The sequence below is a fragment of the Porites lutea genome, chromosome 2 (assembly GCF_958299795.1).
Source record: "Porites lutea chromosome 2, jaPorLute2.1, whole genome shotgun sequence".
Classification (NCBI taxonomy): domain Eukaryota; kingdom Metazoa; phylum Cnidaria; class Anthozoa; order Scleractinia; family Poritidae; genus Porites; species Porites lutea.
Window position 1 is genome coordinate 17,397,017 of NC_133202.1, and position 27,758 is coordinate 17,424,774.

Genomic DNA, 27,758 nt, shown 5'->3' on the forward strand with positions numbered 1-27,758 from the left:
TTGGATCCATGTTATTCTCTCATGACCAAACTTTTGGTACCTTCTTATCTTTCCTGCAGCGAATACACATGTGTCTTGTGCCCTTGCACTCCAGTCGTCATTCCTTGCAGACCTCACAAAAACTAAATGCGTAAGTCATCTGCTCCACCTCAAATGCACAAATAGCACTGTACGCCTTATCTTCTTGCTGACTTGAACCTGCTGGTGGAGGTGGAGGTAGATCTCCAACAACTTCTCGCTACCTTTTCTCTTGTTCTGATATTCATCTTTGGTTTCGCCGTTTTCTTTTTCTTGTGTCATCCTCTGTTTCCACTACACCAGGCTTTGCAAACTCATAGTCCACACCAACTGCCCTTGCTCTAGCAACGAGACAGTCATCTTCTAACTGGCTACAATTATTTTTTTCTGTAAGAGATTGCTGTGTTCCCTGCGAATTGCTTGCTCCCTCAATTGGGCCATTTTCTACTACAGGAGTGTCCCTTTTCAACTCTTCTCCTAGAGAATAAATTATTTGTATTTACCAACTACACAATATAAGCTAAGTCGCACTAGTGGACTCTCTTTTTCGCATGCGTAAGGGATAGGTGAAGTTGTTTGGGGTATTCAATTACAGGAGAAGAATTAATAGAATTGTGACTCTTGGGCTATGCAGGCTCAGCCTGCCTACCTAATATAAAATGGTGCTTGTGTTACTGATTTCAGAACCTGATTTAAAAAGGGAAATACACAATATTTTTCCAAACCTTAGATAAAAGAACAAGGCTTGAAAATCATTTTCTAAGTGATGATAACTACTGACTGAGATTTCATAAATCAGTCATCAGTCTTGTGATGTAATGTATAGATCTTGACTATCACACGCTTTACCATCATTACCTCATTTTCTAAAGAAAACTGCTACAAATTGTACTTGTAGAAAGGGCCTTCATGCTGTGCTAGAACTGTTTTGAAGCTATTCTCACCATGGAGCTATCCTAAAGTGGGTGTACTTTCTCCGCATGCCTGCTCCCTTACTTGCCAGGATCTTATACAGGCATTTGTTTTCATGGTTCACTACAGATATTGTTATCATTTATTTCCCCTTTTCTTGTTCATTTATATTCAACAAAATACTTAACCCCCATTCACACCTAAGCTTAAACAAAGTTGTTTATTAAAACACAGTTAAAATTGTCTGCTTTATAATAGCTGCTTACTAAGTTTCTTGCAAATTACCAGAATGATTGAAGGGCATTATTTTGAATCCTGTGTGAGAATCTGAGGTTATTTTAATACATGTTTCATTTTAATACATGCTTAGTTGGTGTGAATGGGTACCGTGTGAATGGGGCATGAGTGTTTGCATAAGTAGTCACTCGCCTTTGAGTTCAATTTGTGTTTTACGAAAAATATCAAAACAGAATAAGCCCTTTAAAGGGCGAATGCAATTTGAGCTTTTTGAAAAACACATGAGTGCAAATAAATTCCACATTGAGTGAGAAAAGTCATATGATTACTTTTTAATAATATACATGAAATAATAATTATTTCAATAATAATTAATTTCCTGCCTTTGTATGCGTTAATTTTGCAACATACTTAGTTGTTTGGCTTTTATTTTAGCATCTCAAAATCACTGAACTGAATTGTTTGTCCCTAGTTATGGACAGGTGTATCCTTTCTCTTGCAATGCCTGTCCATAGCTGTCATAATTAATTTTCAGACCATTTTGGGCTCATAGTTGCCCACTTGTTTGTTTTTATTACTCATGAGTCTTGTTGTAGAAGGACTCGACTAAGCAGTTTGTTGGGGTTGGCATGCTAGAAACTCTCAATTTTCTCTGAAAATCCTTTCTCTTTGTACAATAGCTTCAAACATCAAATCAATATATGGTCCTGTTTACAATGTTTATATTTGGTTTTTGTTTTCAATTGTTCAATAGTATTTTGTCGTAACAGAACTAAATTTTGCTTTGTATGCCAGCTATTTTTTCCACTCGTCAAGTTACCTCCCTGGCTTCCCACGTGGTGACCAGCAGGTTGTGGCACCTGATTAGTTCTGATATATTTCTATTGTTTATTAGCTTATCACATTTTTTCATTGTCTGAGAAAATTTTTTTCTTCTTATTTGCATAATTTTTCCTCATTTTTGCACAGTGTTTACTAAAATTTGCACTGCTCTAAGACAATCAATTTCAACAAATTGTTCCATGTATATTATTATCTTTCATAATATCATCTTCTGTAATCAATAATTTTTATATCAGTACCTGCTGAATGACTTTGCTCTTGTTCGCCTAGCAAAGAGCATTCTATGCTACATTCAACTTGAAGGACCTCACTTTCATGTTCTTCCAAGGCTAAGAAGATAAGATTTTAAAAATCTTTATTTTATAATAATAATCAATGATATGTTCATCGCGAAATTCAATATTTCCCCCATCTAACAATAGTGAATACACACACCTTATTGAATGGTTTAGCATATAATATGTGCAGATATTTTGCGAGTTGCGTAGTATTTTTCTGAGCACCACAGGGGCAAGGAAAAATACGAGCAATGAGCGAAATGTCCTCTTGAATAATTATATGCTAAACTATCAAATAAAAGGTTTATAAGGTTGGTAAGAGTATTAAAAACCATCCTGATTCCCTCTGTGAGAATAACAATAACAATGAGCTACATGTTTGTGCATATTATATGCTAAACTATTGAATGAGAGGTTAATTATTCTACCTCCTGCTCCTATTTCCTGTTAAGAGTATCCAAAACATCCTTATTCTCTGCAAATGCCTCTTTTGCATCCACTGGTATTCACCCTGTTGTAAACTGGTTAAACCAGGACACTACAGTGTATTACGGCCTCGTATTTTGCACATTCTCTTGACCTTCTATGGTAAAATGACATAATAGTGGAATAATAAAAGAAGTTTTTGAGCATTTATTGGGGGATATTTTTGTCTTAATTTGGCTATTTTTGCAAAGTACAGCATTTTCAATACAACACAACCTAGCGACTAAGAACCTACAATGAGGGACAAAAGTGTTGACACACTTCCGTAAAATGGCCCCTTTTTGCATAGTGGATATACTTATCCCCTTCCCCTGTCTACCCACACCCCTTCCCCCCCAAAATCAATGTTGAATTTTGGACCCTCAAGTCTTTTTTTTACTTCAGACAACATTGATTGGGGGGGTGAGGGGATTTACGGCGTTTAAAAAGAATGAAATAATAGATGAATTAAATATTTGCTAAAAGCAGCCGTTTTAAACAAGTGTGTCAACTACTTTTGTCCCTGATTGTAGCTAAATTTGCCAGTTAGGCCCCCTCTAAATAAGACCTGTTTATCCTCCATATATTTCAGCCAGTTCATATTTTCTTCAATCTATATAAGTAAATTCCATACACTGATATTCAGGAACCCCTTTGAAGACCACTCTAACTACTCTTAGTAACAACGTTTTTTTTTTTTTGGCTTCAGAATTCAAAAATAACCTATTTCTTTTAGAAAAATACCCAAATATTTTTGCCAATAACTACTTTTGCAAGAATCTGTTCAAGCCAGCAGGGAAATGCGGATTCTTACATGCGAGTTTTTATGTATTTTGACCGGTCCGAGTCTGAGTAGTGGCTTAATGACCTCCTTATATACATATTACTCTTACACACCCGAAGATTGCGATGCAACCAGGCATTCAGAAGTTGCCTAGGAATGTACAAAATGGAAAAGCCTTGAAAGAATAGCTATTTCAATTTGAGAGGGCGAATAGCTCTTTCAGATTTTGTTAAAACACTCTAAATAAAATAAATAAAGTAAATAGAAGTGAACTCGAACAATCTGCATCAAATGAGCTCTTTACACAGGCATTGGAAAAACCAGGCAAGAGGCAGCGCAAAACATCTTCAAATTCAAGCTGAAGACCGCCAAGCGTACAAAGAAGAAACAGTGACACCCCCAAGACTTTTAAGAAAACATAACGCTTTCACAGGCTGTTAATTTAAGATCACCTAACACTGGATAAATTTTAAGTCCGGGATTTTCGCTTACATTGGCGTACAGGAATGACAAACAACAGTCATAAAGATGAGTTTACATTCATTCAGTGATTCATTGCACGGTCGGATAGGATAAAAAATGCCAATGGTTATACTTTTCGATGAAATTACATAACTTGCACATTTAAGATAACCTTATTTTCCGCCAACAGAAAGAACAAAAATACATCGTGGAGCCCTTTAAGCTTATCTTGTTCAAGTGTAATTAAATTTCATCCCTGCATGACAAGGTCAAAAAGCTGATGCAAGCACGAAAAGATTATTGATTAAACAAACAAAAATTACAACTAACGTTAATGTACCTCCATATAAGCGTCCTGACACTGAATAAATTTAAGCCCAAGATTTAAGCTTATATAAGCTTGCAGGAATGACAAACAACTGTCACAAGGGGAGTTTACATTCATTCAGCGATTCATTGCAAGGTCGAAGAACAAAATAAATCGAGGAGCACTTAAAGCTTATACTCTATCTCACTCAAGTAAAATTAAATTTCAAGGCTGCGTGACAACAATTGCTGATGCAATCACGAAGAAGTTTTTGATTAAACAAACAAAGGTACAACTGACATTCCACGGTAAGCTTTTTTGAAAAAAGTAATTTCGCAAAAGCCATAAGGCCTTGCATCCGGTACATATTTACAGTAAGCTAACTTCGGCAAAAAGCAAACCTAAATTTGAAGATAGTCACTTACCTTCTCCTTCCCGTTCGTCTTCTTTCAGTCGACGCCTTTTTTGCTTTGCTGCTTCTCTTTCCCTTCTTCGCCGCTCATTGCTGATTTGGCGTCTATTTTCTCTTGCTCTCTCTCGTTCATTCTCCAGTTGCTCTTCAGTGAAATTTTGTCGCCTTTCTCTTTCTTGCTCTTTCCCTCGTTGCTCATCACTAAAATTTTGCCTCCTTTCCCTGTTTCTTTCTTGCTCTCTCTCGCGTTGCACATCAGTAAAATTGTGCCTCCTTTCTTTATCTCTTTCCTGCTCCCTCTGGCGTTGCTCGTCAGTTAAATTGCGCCTCCTTTCTCTATCCCTCTACTGTTGCTCGTCAGTAAAATTTTGCCTCCTTTCTCTGTTTCTTTCCTGCTCCCTCTCCCGCTGCTCGTCAGTTAAATTGCATGTTCCTTTTTCTAGCTCTCTGCCGCTCTCGCTTTCGTTGAGCTTGGCTTGATGGCCGCCTACTTTCTCGTTTTCTTTGCCTCTCTCTGTCTCTATATTCCAAACTAGAGGACATAGTTGATAAAATATGTAGAAAATACTGATGTAAAAACAATTTCCTTCAACCGATACGAAAAATTTCTTTTTTTTCTGAGTTGACTTCGCTGGACTAAGTTGTTCTTACTTCACAAAACGCGGGTGCAATTCGTTTTTGCCCTAAACAAAACACACACGCACACAGACCACCCAAAATTCATAAGTAAGCCTGCAGTGCGGACGGACGGTTGGCGGTCGGTGTACGGTCACGTGATTACCAAATTTTCTGGGATGGGTAGATTACCTTAGCTATGGAGCTTTGCTATTAATATTAACATTGCTTCTACTAATAGTTGAGGGTGCATTGTAGAGGTTGCTCCCTTTCTGGTTCAGCAATCTGCCTGAGCGCATCACCTATCTTAAAGCCAAATACACCCCCACACTTGCATTTGGACTTCGTTGAAGTCTTGAAAATGAAAAACGTTCTTGCCTTAAATTCAAACAGTTTAATATTTATTATAATCACAGAATCAGTTATTGCACATTCAAAAGTACAAAGGCAACTGTTGATTAAAAAGAAACACAGCAACATAGCCATAATTACACGTATAGGTGTATCTTGTAGATCAAAACATATTGTTTAGGGAAAGTTCATTTAATATGACAAGGGGGGGGGGGATGAAGATATTGAAACTCGAAGCTTGAAATTTTAGCAGCCCCCCTCGCTAGCGGTTCAATGTTTTAGGAGCCCCTCCTTAGTAGTCAAAAAAATTTCAGAGCCCCCCCCCCACTCCTCCTTCAATTCCTTTGCTCCCCTGAAAAAAGATCGCTAGACTGTATTAATATATTTACCGTTATTGTCTTCAATGGTTTATACTATGACAAACTTGAGATACAGTTGTGATACAATTTTCTAAAGCATTTTTGGGATGAACAAGAGTGTAATAATTACTGAGACTACATTTGTTATATCTGTAAACCACGTGATATAGCTGAGTTGCACAGGTCATTAAATTGTTGAGTTGAAAACCATCCGATCTGTATGATGATGTCATGTGTTGGTTTTGAAGTATACAAATTTTCGGAGCCCCCCCTCCTAGCGCAACAATTTTTTCAGAGCCCCCCCTTCGGGTGTCTAAAAATTTTCGGAGCCCCCCCTCAATATCTTCATCCCCCCCCTTGTCATATTAAATGAACTTTCCCTTAGCTGATTGAGAGTATACCTCTGCCAAGTCTCACGTCTAAGGTGTAAATCTCATGCCTGTGAATGAAAAACGTCAAGTCAGACCTACTAATGCCTGTCTTCTTATGTCTCACACCTGATGGAAGTTTGAGCCTTTACAGCATTAACTGACACACTCTGAAAAACCAATACAAGACACCCACTTTGAGGGACCAATTCAAGAACAAAAGTTAACGTCAGTGAACTTCTAGAAATGCAGACGCATATGTTCTTGAAGCTAATGTTTTTACAAAGTACATTTATAGATGGTACAATACAGTAACAAACAATTTCAGTGGTGTTCTTGAAGTTGTATACATGATGTGGCATGGTGATTACAAAAATGAACCCAGAGATGGTTGAAATGAACAATTATTCGGGAAAACGTTCTTGTACAGTTCATTTAACAAAGATATATTGAACTTGAGAATGGGGGTTCATTGTCATCATCGGGGTACATCTTGGCTGCGTGGTTTCCTTTTCAAGTCATGCTGTTTGCTTTTATGACTGATACAATATGATAAGACATATGTTAATCACTAACATTAGTAATGGTATTATTTGCGACCTAGTCTAGTCCAATTCGGTTAGTAATTGTACTTTTTTTCCTTTCTAGCTTATCAGTTCTTTACATCGTTTTTTGTAATCATTTTGCTCGGGATTTTAACTTACAGTTGTCACTTCAACAAGTGACAACTGGAATGCAAGGATTTGTACATGACCAGGTAAAGGAGAGTAAACCTCTCTAAGTGCCAAGTCAAGTCTTGTTGTTAAATCTTATTTTTTGCTTCATTCAATACAACAAAACCACCGACTTGAAAGCAAGCTGTCACTCAGACCCCTACCCAATCCCTTCAGTCTCGTGCAGCCAGTAAATTCGTAATAAAGTTATTGAAAAACCAGAATGGCATTGGTTTTTCTCTTCCCTTTAGAAAACGAATGAGTCCCATTATTTGCATCAGTGTGTGTATTACTTTTGCGCAAGTTCCCAGAAGGCCAATGGAGATGAAGTAGTTAAGGCACTCTTAAGGATGGTGAAAAAGATATTGCTTGAAGGGAATGTACATTTTTCATCCGCATGTGTAACAGTGATGGTCTTGAAAAGATGTAAGGTCATCTGATTGTGTAACTTCAAGCCCTTGGGGAAGGCGATGATCTTCTGATTTCAACTTTAGTGAAAAGAAAGATAACAGTATCAAAGATATACCAGATTTTAACCAATATATCAAATTCCATTTGATTTGTAACCAATGTGCAGCATGCATGTGTTTCCAGGAACATCTAGTTCCTTATATGGATAACGATGAACATAGAATTATAGTGGTAGTGGTAGTGGTAGTGGTGAGCTTATTAACATGTCAAGAATCTCTAGGATTTTTGGTAACACACAAAAAAAAGATAAAATAAATAAATAGATAAAAATCAAATATTTAAATAGCGTTCAAGTAATGTTAAGATAGAAATGCAAATAGTGAGGGAGGTTTAAAATCGAAACCTATTTATTTGTAAAAAGAGGTATGTATATGATAACAGGAAAAAATTTTGCTTTGTAACATAGGGTCTCAAAGTTAATTATTGCAAAGCATGCAATTTCTACAGCCATCTTCGATTAAAGCAGTCAGGTCTGTTCTCCTAATTTTAGTCTTAAATCTGCGCAGATTATCCGCGGCACATAATTCCTTTGTAAGTTTCGACCAGAGGAAAGAGCAATAGTATCGTAATGAATGCTTTCCATATTTAGTCATATTAAAACTAGGCAGATGAAAATCCTTTTTTTTTTAAGACTATCTCGTGTCACTGTTTGCTTTCAGCATGAAAAGTTCGTGTATTTGACTTGGAAGTTCATTCTTCTTTGTCTTAAACATGAGAATCGCAATTTCCTGAAGCCTTCTGTTGACAAGTGAATGGAGTTAAGCCAGCCTCAACAGTTCGTTGTAGAAGACTGAATCATTGTTGAAAACTACTCTTAAGGGCTCTCTCTTGTAATCTTTGACCTTACGTTTTTCTGAGGCTCTGCAGAAATGCCAAATGGTACTGCAGTAAGTCAAGTGAGGCAATATGGCAGCTTTGTATAGTTGTAATTTAGCATTTGTGTAGTTGTAATTTAGCATGGACGTCTTAAGACTCCTATCTGTTGGGTAGCGTTTTTGCAAACAGAACCAATGTGCTCACTATAATTAAGTTCAGAGTCCCAGAGTACACCAAACAATTTGATAGATTTCAATTGTTCTATGTTGACCCCACCTGTATGCAGGTTTATGTTATTTGCCTCAGATTCAAGTTTTCCTTGTACCATCTAGTGATCTTACTACCTTCACTCAGCGGTTTGCCCTCAATGATACTAGTAGATGAGCCCGAGGCAAAGATTTGGTGATCCTCTGCATGTATAGAAATTTCCTCCTCAGTTATATAAGCAAGATCATTTTGAACTGAGTTCCACAAAAGGGGACCAAACGAAGACCCCTGAGGACAACCTCTTATTGTATTTTTCCACGGACAGATCACAGAACCCAGGTTGACCCTGTTTTGTCTGTGAGAGAAGTACAAGTGCAGAAGGTTAAGGGCGGATCCTGAAAGGTTGTATGATTCCAGTTCTTGATAAGTAGTGGTGGGCTAACAGAATCAAATGCCTTGCTTGTATCTGAGGATAATAGTCTCACAACTTGTCTACTGTCTAGATCCATCTTCCATTCCATCTCAACTAGTCTCAGTAATGTGGTATTGCACCCATTGCTCATAGTTCATGAATCATAGGGATTATATCATCGTCAACTGGTACATCATGAAACCTTGTAATGCACCTTAGTGCAATGTCTGCATCATCACCACTTTCTTTTCTGAAGAGAGGGCTTGATTCATTATTGTTACCCAGTGCAATGTTCTTAGCACATGCAATTATATGATGCCTTTGCACGAGTGAAAAAGAGATGTTTAAGTTTTTTTTTTGGCGAGCTCTTTGAAATGGGCATGTTTTCCTTGAAACTGCACGAATCAACTGCTTATGAGTGGACCAAACTTTCATAGTTTTCTACGAAAATGGACAAGGAAGTGATATTTCAGTATCCTCAGTGCTTCAGGGTACACACGAATAATGATAAATGTTCTTTGATTGCTGATTTGAAGAAAAGAAAAGGTTCTTAGCAAATAAACGTTGAAATGGAAATACCCATTAATTTAAGAAGAGAAGCACTTCCAATGCTTTATACTTGTGTCTACAAGGGTGCTCAGGATGAGAGGAACAACCTACATCAGAAGCCACACGCTAGTGGCTCTTTGTCTTAAATTGCTGGAGCTTTGCCTTTCTAGGTCGGAGTCCTTAATAGTTTAGTGTTTGTCTTTTACTTGACTGTAACCATAAGGGAAGCCCTGTATCCACTTGTTTAAATCAGCTAATTTAAAATATTGTTTGCAAGCTGATAGTAGAACAAAGTTATTTTACGAACTTTGTTAGTCAGGGGATTACTCAGATTATCATTGTAATATGGCACAATTTGCGGAGCCGTAGGGTCATTGCAAAAAAAGGTCATGATTTAGAAAAAAAAATCCATCACTAAAGTTGCCCAACACATCCCAATTCTTCGATATGTCTGGACCGTCAAAAATCATTGACAATATTGCTTTAGATGTCAGTTGAATTGCCAAGGTTTCAACCAATGCAATGTCGTAAAAGGCTTTTTTTATAAGTGCAATTCTCTTTTTGTTCCCACATTTCCTCAACAATCTTCTCTTTCCAAGTACCGTGGTGGAAATTGTTAGTAATAACAGTAAACAGTAAAAATGTTTTATTATTCTATTAGTTATAATAGTGTGTAATATTAAGGAATAGTTATTTTATAAAAACGCTGTTTATAGTGTACAAATTTATAACGCCTAATTAATCATATACATTGTACTTTATTTACAATGCAGATACAGCTCCTTTCTATTGTCAAGTGCAACCACAGTATTTTCTCTACCCTTGTCTCTTCTTACTCTGGAAGGCCAACGTATTCTTCAGTAGCAGCTAGAAACAAATTCCCAACGGTCTCAGCTCTGTTGTTCTTCCGAACATTGAAGGTAAACCACTAAACGAGAATACCTGTTGTTGCCCCCATGAATGACCAATCTCCACCTGCAAACAGGAAAGGGGTCACTTCAAGAAATCCTCTCTACATGAAGATTCACTCTATTTGGAACTGGTATTATTATTATTATCATTATTATTATTATTATAGACAACATCTTTATTAAAGTCTTGTAAAAAAAAGGAAAGAAAAACTGCAGTAGGGTAATTATAATTCCTTGGACTACTATACATACATGACATTCTCAGACAAAAAGGATTATCATTATTATTGCTATGATGATTTTATCAATTGCAAATAAAGTTCTGGTGATTAATTTATTAATTTTTTTGCCATACAAACTCATCTTTACCTTATAAGCTTATGGTTTCCGTCAAGATGCCAAAGACTATTAGGTCCTGAAAAAAAGTTTATACTTTTATAAATATAGTTTATATTCTTAGAATTTTGACCACAATGACAATGTGTGGTTCCAGAAAATATCCATACCCCCCCCCCCCCCTACGGAAGGGATTTGCCATATGACCCCCCTCCCCTCTAGATTTTCCAAAATTGGCCCTCAAAATTTACCCCCCTCCCCTCCGGAATTTCTAAAATTTTCGTACACCCCCTGGAAATTTTGCTATCTCTAATTGAAGTGAACAAAGAAGTAGTTTTGTTCCCTAGGATGCCAAATTTTGTGAGTTTTGTATATTTTCTGTTGAATAGTATAACAGATAAGCAAATTCCTCATGCGAACTCCTTATGTGCTCAAGTCACAGACAAAATATGTTTGTTATGGCCATTAATATCCATAGGTTTAGTAGCTCTTTAACTTTTGTCGTGTTTTATATCTTCGCAAATAACTTGTTGTGGTAAATTTTTGTTTTTTCTTTGTTACTCTCTTACGCGTCACGAGAACCCTCTGGAAGTATTTCCCTATGGTGACCCCCCTCCCCACTGGAAAATTAGGCAAATTGACCCCCCTCCCCCCTGGAAAATCCGATCGCTTCCCTCGGGGGGGGGGGTATGGATATTTTCTGGAACCGCACAATAAACCTTTTTAACTTTTTTTTCTCTTTTTCAGTTCGGGAGTATGCCAGTTTTGGAAGAAGCGAAAACAATGGTCTACGTCACCAACCATAACATGATCACCATGGCGATGGTCATTTTCAAAACATACAAAATGGCGGACAAGAGAGAGGAGAGGAAAGAGTATTGACCAAAATTCTCGTTTATTCTTGTTTTATCAAGCCTTTTATTTGTCTTTTCATTACTATGAATTGGGAAGTACCTTGAGGACAGGGAGTAACCATTATTGCGCTATAGTTCTTCGCTTATCGGGCACTTAGTAGGCACTGCGTACTCACTGCATATGTAATCAGTACATCGAAATAGGTAAGCACGCTAACAAGTTTGTGCCTATTTATTTCATTATTTTTTTATATCATAAGGAAAAAAGAATGCTTTGGAAACAACTAAAAAGTGAGTTGTTCTATGATTCATTTCCTTATGTTTGCTTTCACAGTAAGTGTTAATGTAATTTTTCCCGTTGCTTCTGTTTCTCTCCCGCGAGTGAGCGACTGGCCGGGGAAGACGGCTGTAATTCAGGTTATTGTTTTGGTGCAAGCGAGTCATTTGTGAGTAAAATATGTGTTTTTTGAATATGATGTTCTGTTGGTTTATGTCTTGAAGCTGTTCCGTCCAGGTATACAACAGGTTTACAAGGGATTTCTGAGGGTATTGTGCCCGCGTTTTCTTCTTGAAAACCCACAAAGTGAAAATCTTACTTACCATCCCTGATCATTTTTTTTGTCCCGCTTCAAAAAAACCTATTGCTTTCAATTATTCCACTTTCTGAAGTTCACTGATTATTTGGTCAAGCTTAACAAATGCAAGAGGCTCTTTAGAATTTAATATACATATTGGAGAACTAAGAATTATGCTTGTTACATGCTTTTGGATCTATTGATTAAAATGGGATACTATAGTCTTGTAGTCCACCGGATTTGACCAGAGGTCAGAGATCAACAAGGTTATGGTTTGTTATAAAATATCCTCTTGTATGGGATTTGATGTTACATCCGAATTATACTAAATTATTGTTTTTAACTCTGGGGTTGCCTTTAAACCAAAGGCATTGTAACTTTGAGGAGCACTTTTCTCCAAGTCTTCTCTGTGGGGACCCTCAAACAATTCTATTAGACAAGGTTTGGCTCAAAATAATAATGATTACTGCACTTGGCATGGAACAACATAACTTTTCCAAAGTTCTTTTTCATAGCTGGTTCTTCATGTTTCTATTGAACAGCACTTTCAAGAAAACAAAGCTCACACATCAGAGTAAAGATACAATAAAAGTTATTTATTGTTACATTTTGTTTTTTGTAAATAAACATTTTATTTTAGGTCCTGACAGTTAATTCTTTCCGTATTACTGTTTTTGATTTTTTTTCAATGAGTCGTATCTGACCTGCATGACTCGCTGGCTCGCATATTATACACACTCTTTTATCTCAAAATCTTGTTTTTTTTAACACCTTCTTGGACATGAAAACCAAAAACAAAAACTTAATTAATATAATGAAGACAGTAGCAGCTGACATCGATTTTCAATAGTTATCTTGTGAGATGTCTCTCATGTATTATTTGTTAGGGAGGATGATTTGTTGAAGACGATGCATTAACATAAATGTTTTTTCATCTAGGGAATCTCAATAATTTAGGATTTATTCAAATACACACATATTCCATATTATGACATCACATTTTGGCTTATTGCTCATGCACAGGGATTGATGGGGGAGAGTGTGGCATTTTTCATGTTTCAGATTGACCTTTTGCATATCACAGGGACCGAACATATTATGTATTTGGCATCTGTAAAGTATAAACAATATTTGACGCGAGGGATTGAACATTATGTAGAGAAAATCTTCACAAGCCTCCACTTCCATGACTCCTTCCTCATCTATCTCCTTTAAAGCCCCTTGAATAAGGGCCACAGTCTCTTCTATGGTTGAATGGTCATTGAGTGTGAGCTTCCACACACGAGGTATATAAGCCCCCCCTCCAACCTGTTTCCCTCTCACCCATTTTTGAAAGGGTCAAAGGAGGGGCTGTGGTGTGTAAGCTTGTGACCACACTACAAAGAAACAAAAAAAACATGTTTAATTTTATTGAGGTAGGGTTGAATTTGGACATTAAATTTTTCATTACAGTGGAACATAAGGCGAACCTAAAGAAAGATTTTGCCCTCAGAGCACAAATATGTCGTTCTGAAGATATTTAGCATTTTGTCTTCCTGGTTCCTTTTCCCAGCTTTTTGGCACAAACGCGACAACATGTTTGTAATATCTCCAGATGTTTCTCTACATTTTAGACGGAAATCCTGATCAAAATAAAAGAAATCAATATAAAAACCTACTCACAGTGAGTTAAAACTCATTCGACACACATGATCTGGATCAATAAAGTGATTTCTAGATGAGAGTCGCATACATTGCCAGTGAACACGACCAAAAACAGACCTGATCGATTATAACTAAAACTACATAGACAGACTAAGGCATAACCATCAATATCAGTAACCCTTCCTGTCCGTTGGCAATTTTCAATGTGTGGTTGCCATTTTTACTAGGTTGTTGCCATCGATGAAACTTTGCCTGAACACACTTTACACGTTGTAGTTTTGAGGAAAATTAGTCTTGATTTCATAAAAATTCGGCAAGATACTGAAAACTAAACATAAAGTCATGTACTTACATTCGATGCCCGTCAAGATGGCGGCGGCGGCGTCGAAGGCCATTTGAAAACTGTCGCTTTTAACTACCGAAATGTGCCATGAAACTTCCCTTGACATTAAAAAAGCAAGGAGAAGGCTTCTTCATCGGTACTGCTAGCTCGGAAGTCCCGGATATTGAACAAGGAGACCTGGAACAGGCTTTGAAAAAAGCTCCCTTATTTCTTGCGATTATTTTTTCCTATTTTTGCGTGTTTTTAGCCGAACAATGGAATCATGACGTCACCGCTTCTTCCAAAACTGGCATACTCCTGAACTGTTTTTCATCGTCTTGGCTTTATTGATTCACATGTGAAATTATACAAGGGGATGGGGTGGAATGAGGGAAATTCCGTATTTCTTGTTTATGTAAAAGTTATGTCATGTTAGATAAGCACAAAGAATGGGCCGGTAATTGGGTAACTTTTGCTCAACTACTTTAAGTGACTTAATGTCCAAATAAAAATGAAAAAGTTACAGTCAAAACTTAATGGTTGGAACCTATGGAAAGCGACCGTGTCCACTTTTTTGGGGGTAACCATTTTATAATTTGCCTTGCCGGTTTTCAACTTTAGTAAGCAACCGATTGGCTTTCGGTCATACGCTAAAAGGATATGGAGAACTTTTATTGTAACTTAAAAATTGTATATGATAACTTGTGTTAAAGAAAGTAGATATATTCGGACGTCTACTAGGAAAAGATCCCCCTCGACCTCCTCACCTAAGTGACCACTGAATTTTTGCGTAAAGGGGTAGTCGCTTACAGGATGTTCTACAGTGTAATCTAAAATCATTGCAAAAATTAATGGGTTTGTTGCCTAATGAAGTAGCCTACTTCTACTTCAGAGCATCGTATCCATGTCACATGATTACCTGGAACATTATAAATTACTTAAGGTGTGAAATCTCACCATCACAAGCTTGCCCCGATCGGATCCAAGGTCATTAGTGCCTCACTACCCTAGAGGGTACCCTCGCTACCCTAAAGGCATATAGGCCTTGTCCGGACAATTGCCCCTTTATCATAATGATTCCCGCGTCAACCACCGTTTCTTTTATTCATGCTATTATTTCCTTCAATCCTGTCATAGTAACCTCCCTCCTTACTTTATGTCTAATTTGTCGGATCTGGAAATACTCTTGGCGCCTCTAGATGATTTTTGTGAAACGCCCTGAAAACGTAAATAGACAAGAAAGACAATTTGAAAAAGAAACAAAATATAGTGAGAACCTTATCATTCATGCATGATATATATCTAGCTGACTGGGTCTCTTCAAGTCTCAACTAAACCCAAATCAATACCAACCCACACCCTTTCCTACGTACAAAGTGTACCCACGAAACGTTTTTCTTGTGTTTGAAATATAACAAACAAAGATCTTTACATACCAAGTGTCTTCGCTATGTCCATCCACTATAAACCATACGAGCGCATAATTTCGAGTTGTTCTTTTGTGATAATGAATGATGGCCGGCCAACGGATCTGGTAGCAGTAACTGGGGCCCTGTATTGCAGCTCGTCTGCCAAGAATGGTATTAAGCTGTTAAAGGTTTCTATCATCTCGCCGATTTTACATTCCATTTGTTTCACCTGGTTTTTATCAATTTAAAGAGATCACCTCCACAAGGTCTGGTAAGGTCCAACGCCCATCCCAGTCTTCTCAAGTGCTGCACTGCAGCCACCATCTTAATTTTGATGGTGCCCAGGTCCTCGCTGTCTTCATTTGGGCTCACTAATGAGGCTTTTGCCTGTAGATACAGCTCTTTCACTTCCCTTGCAAACAACTGTATTGATCCAGGATCAATAGTATTGACTATGAGATAAGAAAAGCACAAACCGTGTATGTGTTGTATATCTAACACCCAGTCATTATTTTATTTCTTAACTTTTTCTTTTTTGGAACTCTCAGTAGGAGAGGATCCTGGAAACAAGGATGGTTGCAAGAAAACCTTCAGCTGTTTTAAACCGAAACTGGGCATTTAATTTATCAGTTTCGAAAACGCGTTAGGTGCACACATCAAGCACACATCAACCGTATTTTTAACTACCCTTCAAATACCACCTATGAATTGGCTTCATTCTACTCGTGTGTTTTATTCCATTTTCAAATTTTGACAGAAAACTTCATCCTTCTTTTATTATCCGTCTCCTCCGGTTAAATACTGGGGAGGGGGTACTCAAGTAACTCAACAAATGTTTATACGGGGAGGCTCCACTCCGTGGTCCAAACCCTTAACCTCTTTCATCAGGAGCCGATTACTTAGATCTTCTAGTGACAGATGGTTCCCTTTTCGAATACCTTGATCTTTGATCTTTAAATCGCTTAATTAAACTGCTGTAAATGCACCGACTTTTAACTCACAAAAATAGAATGTTTTCTCGCCTTTATTAAGCCATAAATTTATCTGTTAGCTCTTTTGAGCTCTTTCACAGACCCAAATGACAGATTTCCCTACCCTTTCATATACTTCAGCAAGTGGAATCCCTACCATTTCATATGCCTGAAGCCTGAAAAAGATACCCCTTTCGGGCAGAGCCTCCCCGTATAGGCCATCATAGGGAGTAACCCCCCCCCCGTTAAATGCAGTGTAGCCTGTTCCAGGTGTTCAGATAGTGGATAGCAAGTCAAACTGTACGCGTCGAGCCCAACTTATTTTTCGTCCATTCCCCACCATTTGCCTGCGTCACAGACGCTCTAAACCTGCTGGGTATAAGACTATGTGAATGGTGCGTGGGCCGGCTGCCACGCAGGATACCCACCATCTCAATGCCTGGAACAGGTTAAATGCAGTATGGATTGGTTTCAAAAAGAAAAGGGGAAAAGCTGCAACATACGGCGCATATGAGATCTATGATTAATCAACAACGATCGAAAGAATTTTATGTGGAATGTAACTTGTCCTTTTTAACAATTAACTTATCCTATGTGATATCTGAGCAGCACATTCAACTACAGCGCAGCCTGACGCTGTACCGAGTACGTCTTGTCGTTTTTCTTTTTAAGAAGTACTACTTACCTGCTCTTGGTTGAATCCCAACGGTTGGAATAAAGGAACACCAAGTAAATAATGGCAATGAAATACACAGGGTACACATTAAAACGTGCACTGGCGGTGACTTATGGTATGCAGTCTGGATTCACTTAGGAAGTTAGTTGTTGATGTTCAACGCGATCAGGCAGCATGCAGTGAGCTGGCCTCTTGCCATTGGTGAAGAACCATCAGATGGGGAGCAGAAGCCCCAGCGGGGGGGACTCCGGATTTCAAGTGGCAGGGATGATCGAAGGATTTTTTGGGGTTTGAAAAATTCGATTTCGGGATTTTTTTTTTTGGCTGGAAAATTTTGGAAAGTATTTTTTTGGGTAGCTTGATTTAAGTGGGAATTTTTTGGGGCATTCAAAACTAATGTTTCGCCAATTCTATTTTTTGTGTAATATCATTAAATGCTTTCTGAAAATTTTTATGGGGCATGGGATTTTTTTGGTGTTTAATGTTGGTCCAGGGATTTTTATGGGGTTTTGTTGGAAGCGCTTGGGATTTTTTTGGGTTTTGATTTTTGCCCCCATTTGATCATCATCCCTGTCACTTCGTTGAAATCCAGTGTACCCCAACTGGGACAGAAGCCAGAGTGACTGTGTATTATGATTTTGGTTTTCTTTATGCTCGCCATGTGTGGCTTTTTGGTGATTTTTTTTTTCTAAACTTGTATGTATAGTACTGACTTTTTGGGTTGTATATTTTGTGCGGGTTTGTGTGTGTGTGTGTGTGTGCACGATTATATTTATCTATTTTATTTATTTATTTTTTTAAATATTACTTCTTGTGTGTATGCCCCGCAAAATATCTTTGTGTTTTTTCCCTTCTTTGTGCCACCTATTGATTAACACCTGGTCTTTGTCGTAGTGGTCTTTTTTTAGTTTCATCAGTTGAGCACCTTACAATTTCAAGATAGTGCCCTTCACAAACAGTCCTGTAGCATTTATGTATGTAACAATTTCAAACGAAAGTATGAAAGGAAAAGTTACGGAATTGTCTGATTTTGTTGATTGACTGTTTTTGTCTTGGGGAGCCGTGACTCATATCAGCTTACAGGATATGACGTTTCCAAAGTAAACTGATATGCTGTAGTAACTGGGATTTGTAGCGATGTGGGCGTGGGTTTGGGATAGCAGGAATAAGGGCCCAGTTCAGACAAATTAAACTCCTGGGCCGTCGGTAAGAAATGAATCCAGAGATCGTAATTTAGATTTCGAGGTCTATTTTTGGGGACGCAGAAACCTGACCCCCAATGGCTAAATCGCCTCCCACCCCGTGAATTGTATTTGGAAGGTCACAAATACCCGAGAATACTTTTGAACGTTTTTTTTAAACCATACAGAACTGCAAGCACAATAAGTGCTTGCAAATCCTCACCGAGGAAGATTTTCCATTGAAACTCCACTGGAGAATGCCAATTAAAATTCATCGTGAAGCGGATCAAAGAAGACAACCATGAAGCAGAGAACATTGCTTAGCACAGTGAAAGCAACGTCGTCAATACAGCAACCACAAACGTCTACAGAGGCAGCGACGAAATACTACAATTACATTGTAAACGAAATTGATGAAGAGAGGGAACACCGACGCCTCCAAGAGCGACAAGACTGGATCAGACAACGCTCTAAAAACCATCTGTGGTTTAGGTATGGATATTTTCTGGAATCGCCCAATACTAATTACCTTCAACATTACTTGTATGTGGGCATTTCATACAAATTCACTCTTGCAAGAGTATTTGTTTCTCATGCATGTACACAAATAACTATTAACACTTTCAGAAATGATTTGGTATTTTTTACAGTGATAATTCAGTGCTAATGAGGGTACCACATATTCAGTAATCATAAGTCATGATCACTTCCGTAGTTCTGCTCAACTGCATACTTAATGACATAGCCTGGGGCCAGGCTACGTAGTGGGGGAAAAAGAAAAAAATGGGGTCAAATAGGAAAAATATCACATTGCTACATGTAATTTCTATTTTAGTGTAAGTGATTATGTTTACACCTTACTGTTACAAACAATTAGTTGTAAAGTGTGATTATGTACTAGCATAAGTGCAAACACTCTCTTGCGGTAATTCACTTAACAATAATTTTTTTTCTCTAATTACCAGCATTTACTGGTTATTTTCACTGCAGCATTATCTCCTACCACTTCATCTACTCACCACTAAAAACACACTTCACAAGTAATTAAACATAGCATGTGTTTGCTGCATATTCGCCTGCAGTTATTCACTACCACACCCATTTTCTTTTACTATAACTACACATGTAGGAGGGTCAAATGGGGTGAGCATGGGACCTATGAAACATTGGCTACCCTTCCTTAACAACACCAACCCCATTTAAATCCCAGAAAATCCTTTTTAATGAAAGAGCACTGGGTTTAAATTTACGCCAACGAAAAGAGGATTAAACTACATCTGACCTTCCAATATTAGAGCCAGTGTTGAAATTCGTCCTCCCAAGCTACCCAGTTTACTCCAATTCTCTCCCCCTTCCATCGCTGACATTTTATGGGCCTTCCCCCCCCGAGCTTCACGAGGTTCTGCGATACACATATTTCTAGTGTATTACGTGAAGTCCCAGATTTGGAAGAACACAAATCAAAAGCAAATAATAGAATTCGAAACTGAATAACAGAATTGATATTTTTGGCATAATAGAATTGGAAAGGTGAATAACAGAATTGGAAAGGAAATAATAAGATTCAAAACTGCGTGAGAGGACTGTACAATCGAATTACAGAATGAGACAATTGCATCACAAAATTCGAAAACGAATAACAGAATTCGAAACTGAATAAAAGAATTCATAATGGCATAATAAAATCAGAAAAGTGAATAACAAAATTCGAAAGGGAATAATAAGATTCGAACATGCATATAAGAATTCCTAAGAAAACTGAATAACAGCATAGGAGAATGGCATAACAAAATTTGAAAGTTAATATTGGCGGAAATCACCCCTCAGACATTTAAGCATCTTATAGATTTTGCTATAACTGTCTGAAATTGTTCTTTTTCATGCTCACACCCCCCTTGCCTATATCCTTAAAACCGCCTTTGAAAAAGACAATCTCTGGGATACAGAATTTTTTAAAATCTAATCTTAAGTTGCTCTATGGAACCTTACCATCGGTATTTGCCTAGAACCGGAATGATACATTTTAGGTGCATTGTTACAGTTCAATAATTTCGTTTATAAAATCCTTTCTATACTCATTGCCTTTTATCCCAGATTGTTGTTTGCATCAGGAGAATTATCGTTCTCATATTTATTCCTGGACAAAGCCATTATCCACCACAGCCAGGCAGTTGTTGATATGATACACACCACTGAGGTAATGGTAATTTTTTGGGCTACCCTACAGTCCTGACTGCATGCCACATGAAGAGCTCTCTATATGAGCTAAGAACTGGATCATGGAAAATTATACCGCCTGGCAAGTTTGTCGTGATCCTGAATTGATGGTTCACAAAGCATTTCTTCAAATCACACATGATGAAGTAAGAAATTACATCCAGCATGTAGAATAATTGTAGTGGTTTTTAATTTTAAATTCTCTCGGTGTATTATATAAATTAAAGAAATCACAAAATATTGAGTTCTTGTAGCAATTTCTGTTTCTGAGAAATGAACTCGGCATCAAATAACACACCCTCCTCACTAAGGATTTTTAGGTCCTTTAGCTGCTGCAGTATACCACTTCTCATTTACAACTGGAGGACAATTAAAAGGGAACTTAGCAGAGGAAAAAAATTGGTCCAAATCAAGACTCAGGTCTGATCAATGATTATTCGCTAACAGCATGGAGCAAAAAGAAAAAGAAACTCAAATAACTTGAAGCATGTAATAATTTAGCTCTTTGTTGAAAACAACATGTGTTAATCCATGCTTACCCTCCTTTCACCTGCATCTATGTCTTGTCCGGACGTTTTATGGCGTTGCTGGTTGTTGCGTTTTTGCCATTTTTTCTTGGATTTAGCTAGAAATGAAATAGACAGTTAGGATGAGACAGTGCGGCTAAGTTTGCTGGATTTAAGGAAAATTTTTAACATTGTAAAGTTCCGAAGGGGTTATATACTTGAGAGATCATTATTTCAAACAACAAAAGGAAGATCTGCTCATTATTACTCCTCACCATAATTATTTTGATGAGAAGAGCGCTTGGTAAGCGAATTTATAATTTAATATAAACATTTTAAGGAAGTTAAACCGGTTTGAACAAAGATGACGAGGTAAAGTTTATTTTTAAATTTAAGTTACATTATCTTCGATAACAACTGTGCGAGAGTACAAGAACGTGCACGCAGTTAAACACAGAGTTTGGTATAGACAATAATACTGAGCAGTTTAAACTCCACACTACAGATACACACAAGCAAAAAAGAATAATAAGAAGAATAAAATTATATAAAAAGGATTCGAGTATTGACATTTTGACACAATATACCATTTTCTTGAATACTTCTTGTTTCTTCTTTTGGCTTCGTGGCTGTTTAAATTTTACTGTTAAGATGACCAGCTCTTCCCACAGTTTTGTTTTTTGAAACAGATATCCCTTTAGCTTACCCGTATGGTCTGAGCTTTGAAATCTTACAGTTTTTTGCTGATTTTATCGTTTTGCAGTGATTCAGCTGCGACTAACCAATGTTTGTTTGTGTTTTTGCCAAAAAGTTCCCCGCTTCAGCCTCGCAATCATGCTCTGAAGTCTCCTGTCCCAAGGCCGTCAGGGAATATGAACATCGTCTATTGGCAGTGATGTAAGCTCGTGCAATGAGTTTGTATTTTTATGAATAAAGCCAAAAAATAGTGAATTTAAGGTTGCATTAAGTCGCAAGTTATAACATAGCAGGTGTGCTTGCCCTATATGAGTCCTATTGAGCCGCTGTGAATAAAATCTTTATTTATGCAAGGGCGTGCGGAAATAAAGATTTTGTTCATGAAGACGTGTTCAGCTGTGTTTTTCGTCTATTTTGCTAAGTACCCAAAAATCGACAGCAAAGATAAAAAACATTCTAGACTTTTTCTGGAATTTAGCTTCTTTCTAGCCACTCAGACCATCAGCAAAAGCGGTGAAGATGTTTCGCAAATAATAGAGCCTGTATGATTCATTGAAAAGTCTGCCGTAAAGACTGACATTTAAGGGAAAAAAGACCACAAATTGGTCTGTGTTGGAAAATAATCCAATTTGTATGGTGTCCTCCGTTTTGAACGTTTGTTTTATATCATATGAAACAAGTTAATTGTAAAGTAAGCTCAGCGAAAATTTATGCACTTTTGTTCTCGCTGAACAATCTGACTGAAGTAGGAAAATTTCCCGTGCAATAACAAAACAAATTACACAACAAGACATTTATTACTCACAAAAAACAACTGCTGCCAGGTCTTTTCAGGAAGCCGTAATGACCAGCCATTGTTCGTAAATGAATATAAGGTTAAAGTAGGATGACAGTCATCTTCGGTGAAAAAAAAGTGTTCTAGATTTTGAGAAGAAAAACATAAACATCTTTTAATCAAATCCAACCCATAATCCACGACTTCTTGCGAACATGTGAGTATTTTAACTTTACGTGGACTTTAAGACTCTTACCTTTGTTTCTTGGTAGTTTTCTTTGTCGTTAACGAATAAATAAGGAAATTTTTTTCTCAGTTTTACAGAAAGAATTGTCATTCAAACCCAACTGATTGTGGCTTGTTTGTAATCAGCCAAGAGAGGCGTTTGTTGTTGCATGTTATGAGAATTTTGTAGTTAATCGAAAAGACAGCATTTTTGTCAGGTATGTTGTAGAAGAATTTCCTCATGGTTTTAGCTGTGCGTATATTGAGTTATGGATGCTCTTAGAAGTTTGGAGAGCATTCAAGAAGCTAGAGTTGTACGCGGATGTCGCCTCATGCAACTCTTACGCATCTTTCATGCTTTCCAAACTTCCCGCATGCATGCATAACTTGATATACGCACACTAAGAATGAACAAATTCGAAATTTTTTCTATTGTTGTAAAGTGGTGTACCATTCACATCACCGTTATTAAACTTATGATCAGGCAAAGAAAAGTTGGGTAAAAGAGCGTGCAATTGCAGGTTTGCTCCAGTTTGTTAGAATTTTTCCAGATTTATCACGGGGTAATCAAAATTTACAGTTAGGAAAAAGAGCATGCGGTCACAGCGTAATTAAGATTTAAAAAGCCTTATGCAAATGCCCGCATGCACATGCAGCAAATGGGCTCTATAAGCGTTAGTAAAAGAAAGAGTGATTGATAGGAATAGTACTGAAAACAAACTGACAATAACCAATTCGAAATTTAAAAAAATAGCACTTCAAAGAGCGTAAAGAATTGCACATCACGTTTAAACTTGATAGTTACCTGATGGATACGAGATAAAATTTTGAAATAATGCTAGGTGATCAGTGGATATTCATTAATTGCCCTGATGAATGATGGAAAGAAAATTCAATATTCCTTATCAGCATTCAGGCCAAATGTTGCAGTTTAAAGTCGGCAGGTTCACTCTGTTTCTCCCTGAACCTCGAAAGACGTGAATTAAAACAAGAGCTCTCAAAGTCTCCCACAGATTCGTCAATCACAGAAGTTGTGGGAAGAGCCAACAAAATTTTACATAAATGCACTATAACAAAATTTGTTCACATACCTTTCTTTGTTTTTTCAGATACTGAATCTCATGGATTCTCCTTGGGTAGATGTGGGTCCACCCACATTGTAACTGTTCCTTTCTTAACCAATGACAATACTGTGGTTTGTATTTCTGAGGTGATGGTAAATTTCCTGTCCCCCTCACCAAAATAACCAAATCTGAAGGTGGTGTCTGATGCCAGCAATAGATCATCTCGGTGTTGCTCTAACAGATACTTTCTTAATTCCTTGACACTTTCAAATGGTGGCATATTCCGAAGAAAGTCAGCATTTAACAGCAGAACAAAGACAGATTTCATTTACCCATATTACCTTGCATCTTTGCTTAAAGCCTTTTCACTTCTTCCAACAACGTTGTTTTAAAAAGCCACCCCATAGAAAAAGAGTCCAACATTTCTTGTTGATTGCCATTAGCTGGAACAGAACGTTTACCTTTGGTTGCTTCGGGAGCACTTTGTCTTACTGGAAATGGTAAATGCAATTTACTGGCTTAAAAATTATCAGTCCAGTTTGCGTATATACAGTACATAAATGTTTTAATTTAAGAAAAACATGTTTCTTATCCTATGATTTGTTTTAAGATTTTTTTTGGTTAATTAATGAATCTTTATTTTTTTACATAGTACACTCCAGTACGCTAACATTCACTTGCACAAGTTTGAAGTCTTTGCTCTGGTCTAGCTCTTGGCGTTATTAAAATATGAAAGGCCATACATTTTCCCTGTTGATCATATCTTGACTAAAACTGAGAATTTTTATTCCTACTTCCTTGTTTGCTGCATTTTTTGATCCTGACGATGTTGCACTTGAATGGCGACAGTTGCTCAGTCCCAGTCCTTTGGATAGTTCATAACTATTGAGTAATTTCTCATTAAAATGTAATTCCCACGTTTGTCTCATGGAACTTAAATACATAGACAAAATATAAACCACCTATTATTCTATTTATTGCTACGATACCTAAAAGTACAAGTCGGAAAGAAAGAATGTAATGGAAAACGAAAGTTCTAAACATTGAGCTATACATCAAACAAGAGAGCAAGCAATTGTAAATACATATTGGACACGGAAAGCAAATCTTTTGGCATAACACATCAAGAGAGAGCTACATTGAGCAATACATCTAAACGAGAAAGTGAAATCTAACAAGGCGGAAATGTTTGATACCTATACAGCCAGGACAAGCAAATCTGTGTGCTCAACATTTGGCGTTTATCTTTGTTTTGACGGTGCCCAACACTTGCCCTCATCCTCATCAGGTCCAACAGGAAACTTTGTAAAGACTAGGACTAAAACAAAAGCAAACAAAATGATAAAACGTCCTCTGTAAAATGCACTTATAAGTAGGTAAAGCACTTCAAACAAGCTAAATAAATAATAAATAATGATTTGGAGATAGCACATAACGTTTTTTATTAGGCTTGGGTACCCTGTGGTGAAATTTTGATTACACGATTTTTCAATGTTTTATGGAGCATAATTGCAGGGGATTCGGTTCTTTTCTTACATATTTTGTCAAAAATGTAAAACGCAACTACTAACACACACTATGCATAACTGTAAAAGCCATCTTACAATGAACTGAAACGTGAAGACATCAATTTGTCATGTTTCCTTTAGACTGATATACAGAAATATAAATACAAGTATGGACTTTCCTTAGAACTTTTTAATGTCAGTTCATATCTAACACAAAAACGACTAACAATACTTTGCTTCTTGAACTCAAAAACTATCCCTCAAGTGAAATTCTGAGGCTTATATATTGTGTGATGGGCTTTATAACAATGATTGAAACAGTCATATGTGCACAATTTGTTCTGCTACATGGATGATACAGGCTTTCTTTTTGCATCAGTTGATACCTAACACAAAACATATCAATCATGTTTTTTCATGTTTTGCTTCTAGGACTCAAAACCTATCATCTTTGTACAAATTTGAGGCTTACATATCTTGTAATGGGCTTTATATATACACTACATATATATACTTTATCACTCGAGTGTTCTTTAACTATTGCTGTTAGCAATTTCCGCCACATTTGCAGAGGCTGGTGCACACCAGATTAGCCTTCATACACTTGCATCTCCCCCTGCATGAAGTTTTACATCCACAGTAGATAAGTTCACGGCAGGTGTCTTTTGCTTGTTTAAGAGTCGTCCAATATGGTGACCAGCCATGTGCTTGACGCTACCATCCCCAGTCTGCAGGGCTAGGAAGTGCGGGCTGGCACAAGAGGGTTTGGCCCCAAGTATGAGCTCCCTGAAGTACTGCTCGTCTGATGTGCTGCTCAAGCGCTTCTTTAGTTTGCGGTATGTTGTCAAATTCCCTTGATTTCTTGCAGAATAGCTCCTGGCGTGCTTTGTTGACTTTTAATAGACTGCTTGTTCGGTCATAGAGAAGTACCACAACCTTTCCAAGACAGCAAGTGATTCTTTCGTGATGATCTCTTGTGAAGCTTCCAAAGTGCATAGAACTGGGGTCAACTCGGGAAAGACGTTCCAAACATCCCATGCAGACTTCTTTCCACGGTTGCGGAAGAATGAAACTGTGTCGGACCCTGTCAAGGTATGGAACATTGGCAACGCGGACACTTTAGAGGGACCTAAGGATGAAGCGACGACGTGCGCAGGCATCTGTTGCACATTCTTCCCTGAACCACATGTTATCCAAAATTCATCAATGGGAGAGTGCTGACAACTGAAAGGGCGAGAACAATCACATCTGTGTCGTTGACCTCTTAATGACGCATCAAGAGCGTGGATCATCAGGTGAGTGTCGGCTTCTTTGTGGGTGCACAGCGCAAGGTTGCTCATTTCAGATCTGTTGCTGGAAGTTAGCACACTGCTACCGTGAGTCAAGTAAACCTCTGTCTTCAGGCAGTGCCAATGAAACGACCTGAAATATGTTATGTCATAGATAATTTCATTAATGGATTCACTAATGTATTCTAGTGAACATATTCTGTTGATCTATTGCTATGATAAGTATTGACAAAGCAGGCAAACATCCTAAATCTATACATACCTTGTCTGCAAGCAGCTTGAATAGCTCTTCCTTGCTGCCATCGACTCTCAGGAAACCTTTCCAGTTGCTTGGAATTCTTGTAGATCCCATTACTTTGCGACGTTGTCCTGCACCTTGCTTCTCTCGCAGTGATTTCTTTAATGAATCACCTAGATAGACATCCCACACAAGGTCAACACGCTTGGCATTCTCCAGTTGCTTGAGGACATATGGAGCAAATACTATACTGAAGTATTGGCCGAAGGTGTGTGATGTTTTTAGCTCCAGCATTTGAACAATAACCGCTCCATCGAGAATTACGGCATCTACTAGAGGTGTCAATACTGGCGAGGTTGCTTGTGGCAGGCACTTCAGCAAGTTGGCTTTTTGTCCTCCACGCAGATGTCCTTGGTCTGAAAGGGATGGTGGCCAAGGTTGATTTTCATGGGAAAAAAACTCATCCAGGTTTCCGTCAAAGGTTTGACAAGCAACGTACAGGCGTCCAAATAGGGAACAGTCCTCTTTCAACAGTTTGACTTTTGCCTGGTCTTTCGATACAGCATTCTTAGTTGGATTACTAAATGTAGGGAGATTGTTCTTCTTAAGTGGATCTGTAACTGGTTTACTACGGTCAAGGAATCTTTCTTTGACAAATAAACAGAATTGTTCCTCACCAATCTTGTGTGCATTCTTTGCTGTTGCGACAACGCTATCGTCCATAATATCTTTAGTGTGAATCGCCATTAGGTTCTCGCTCTCTTCAGTAAAGGGGTTACCAA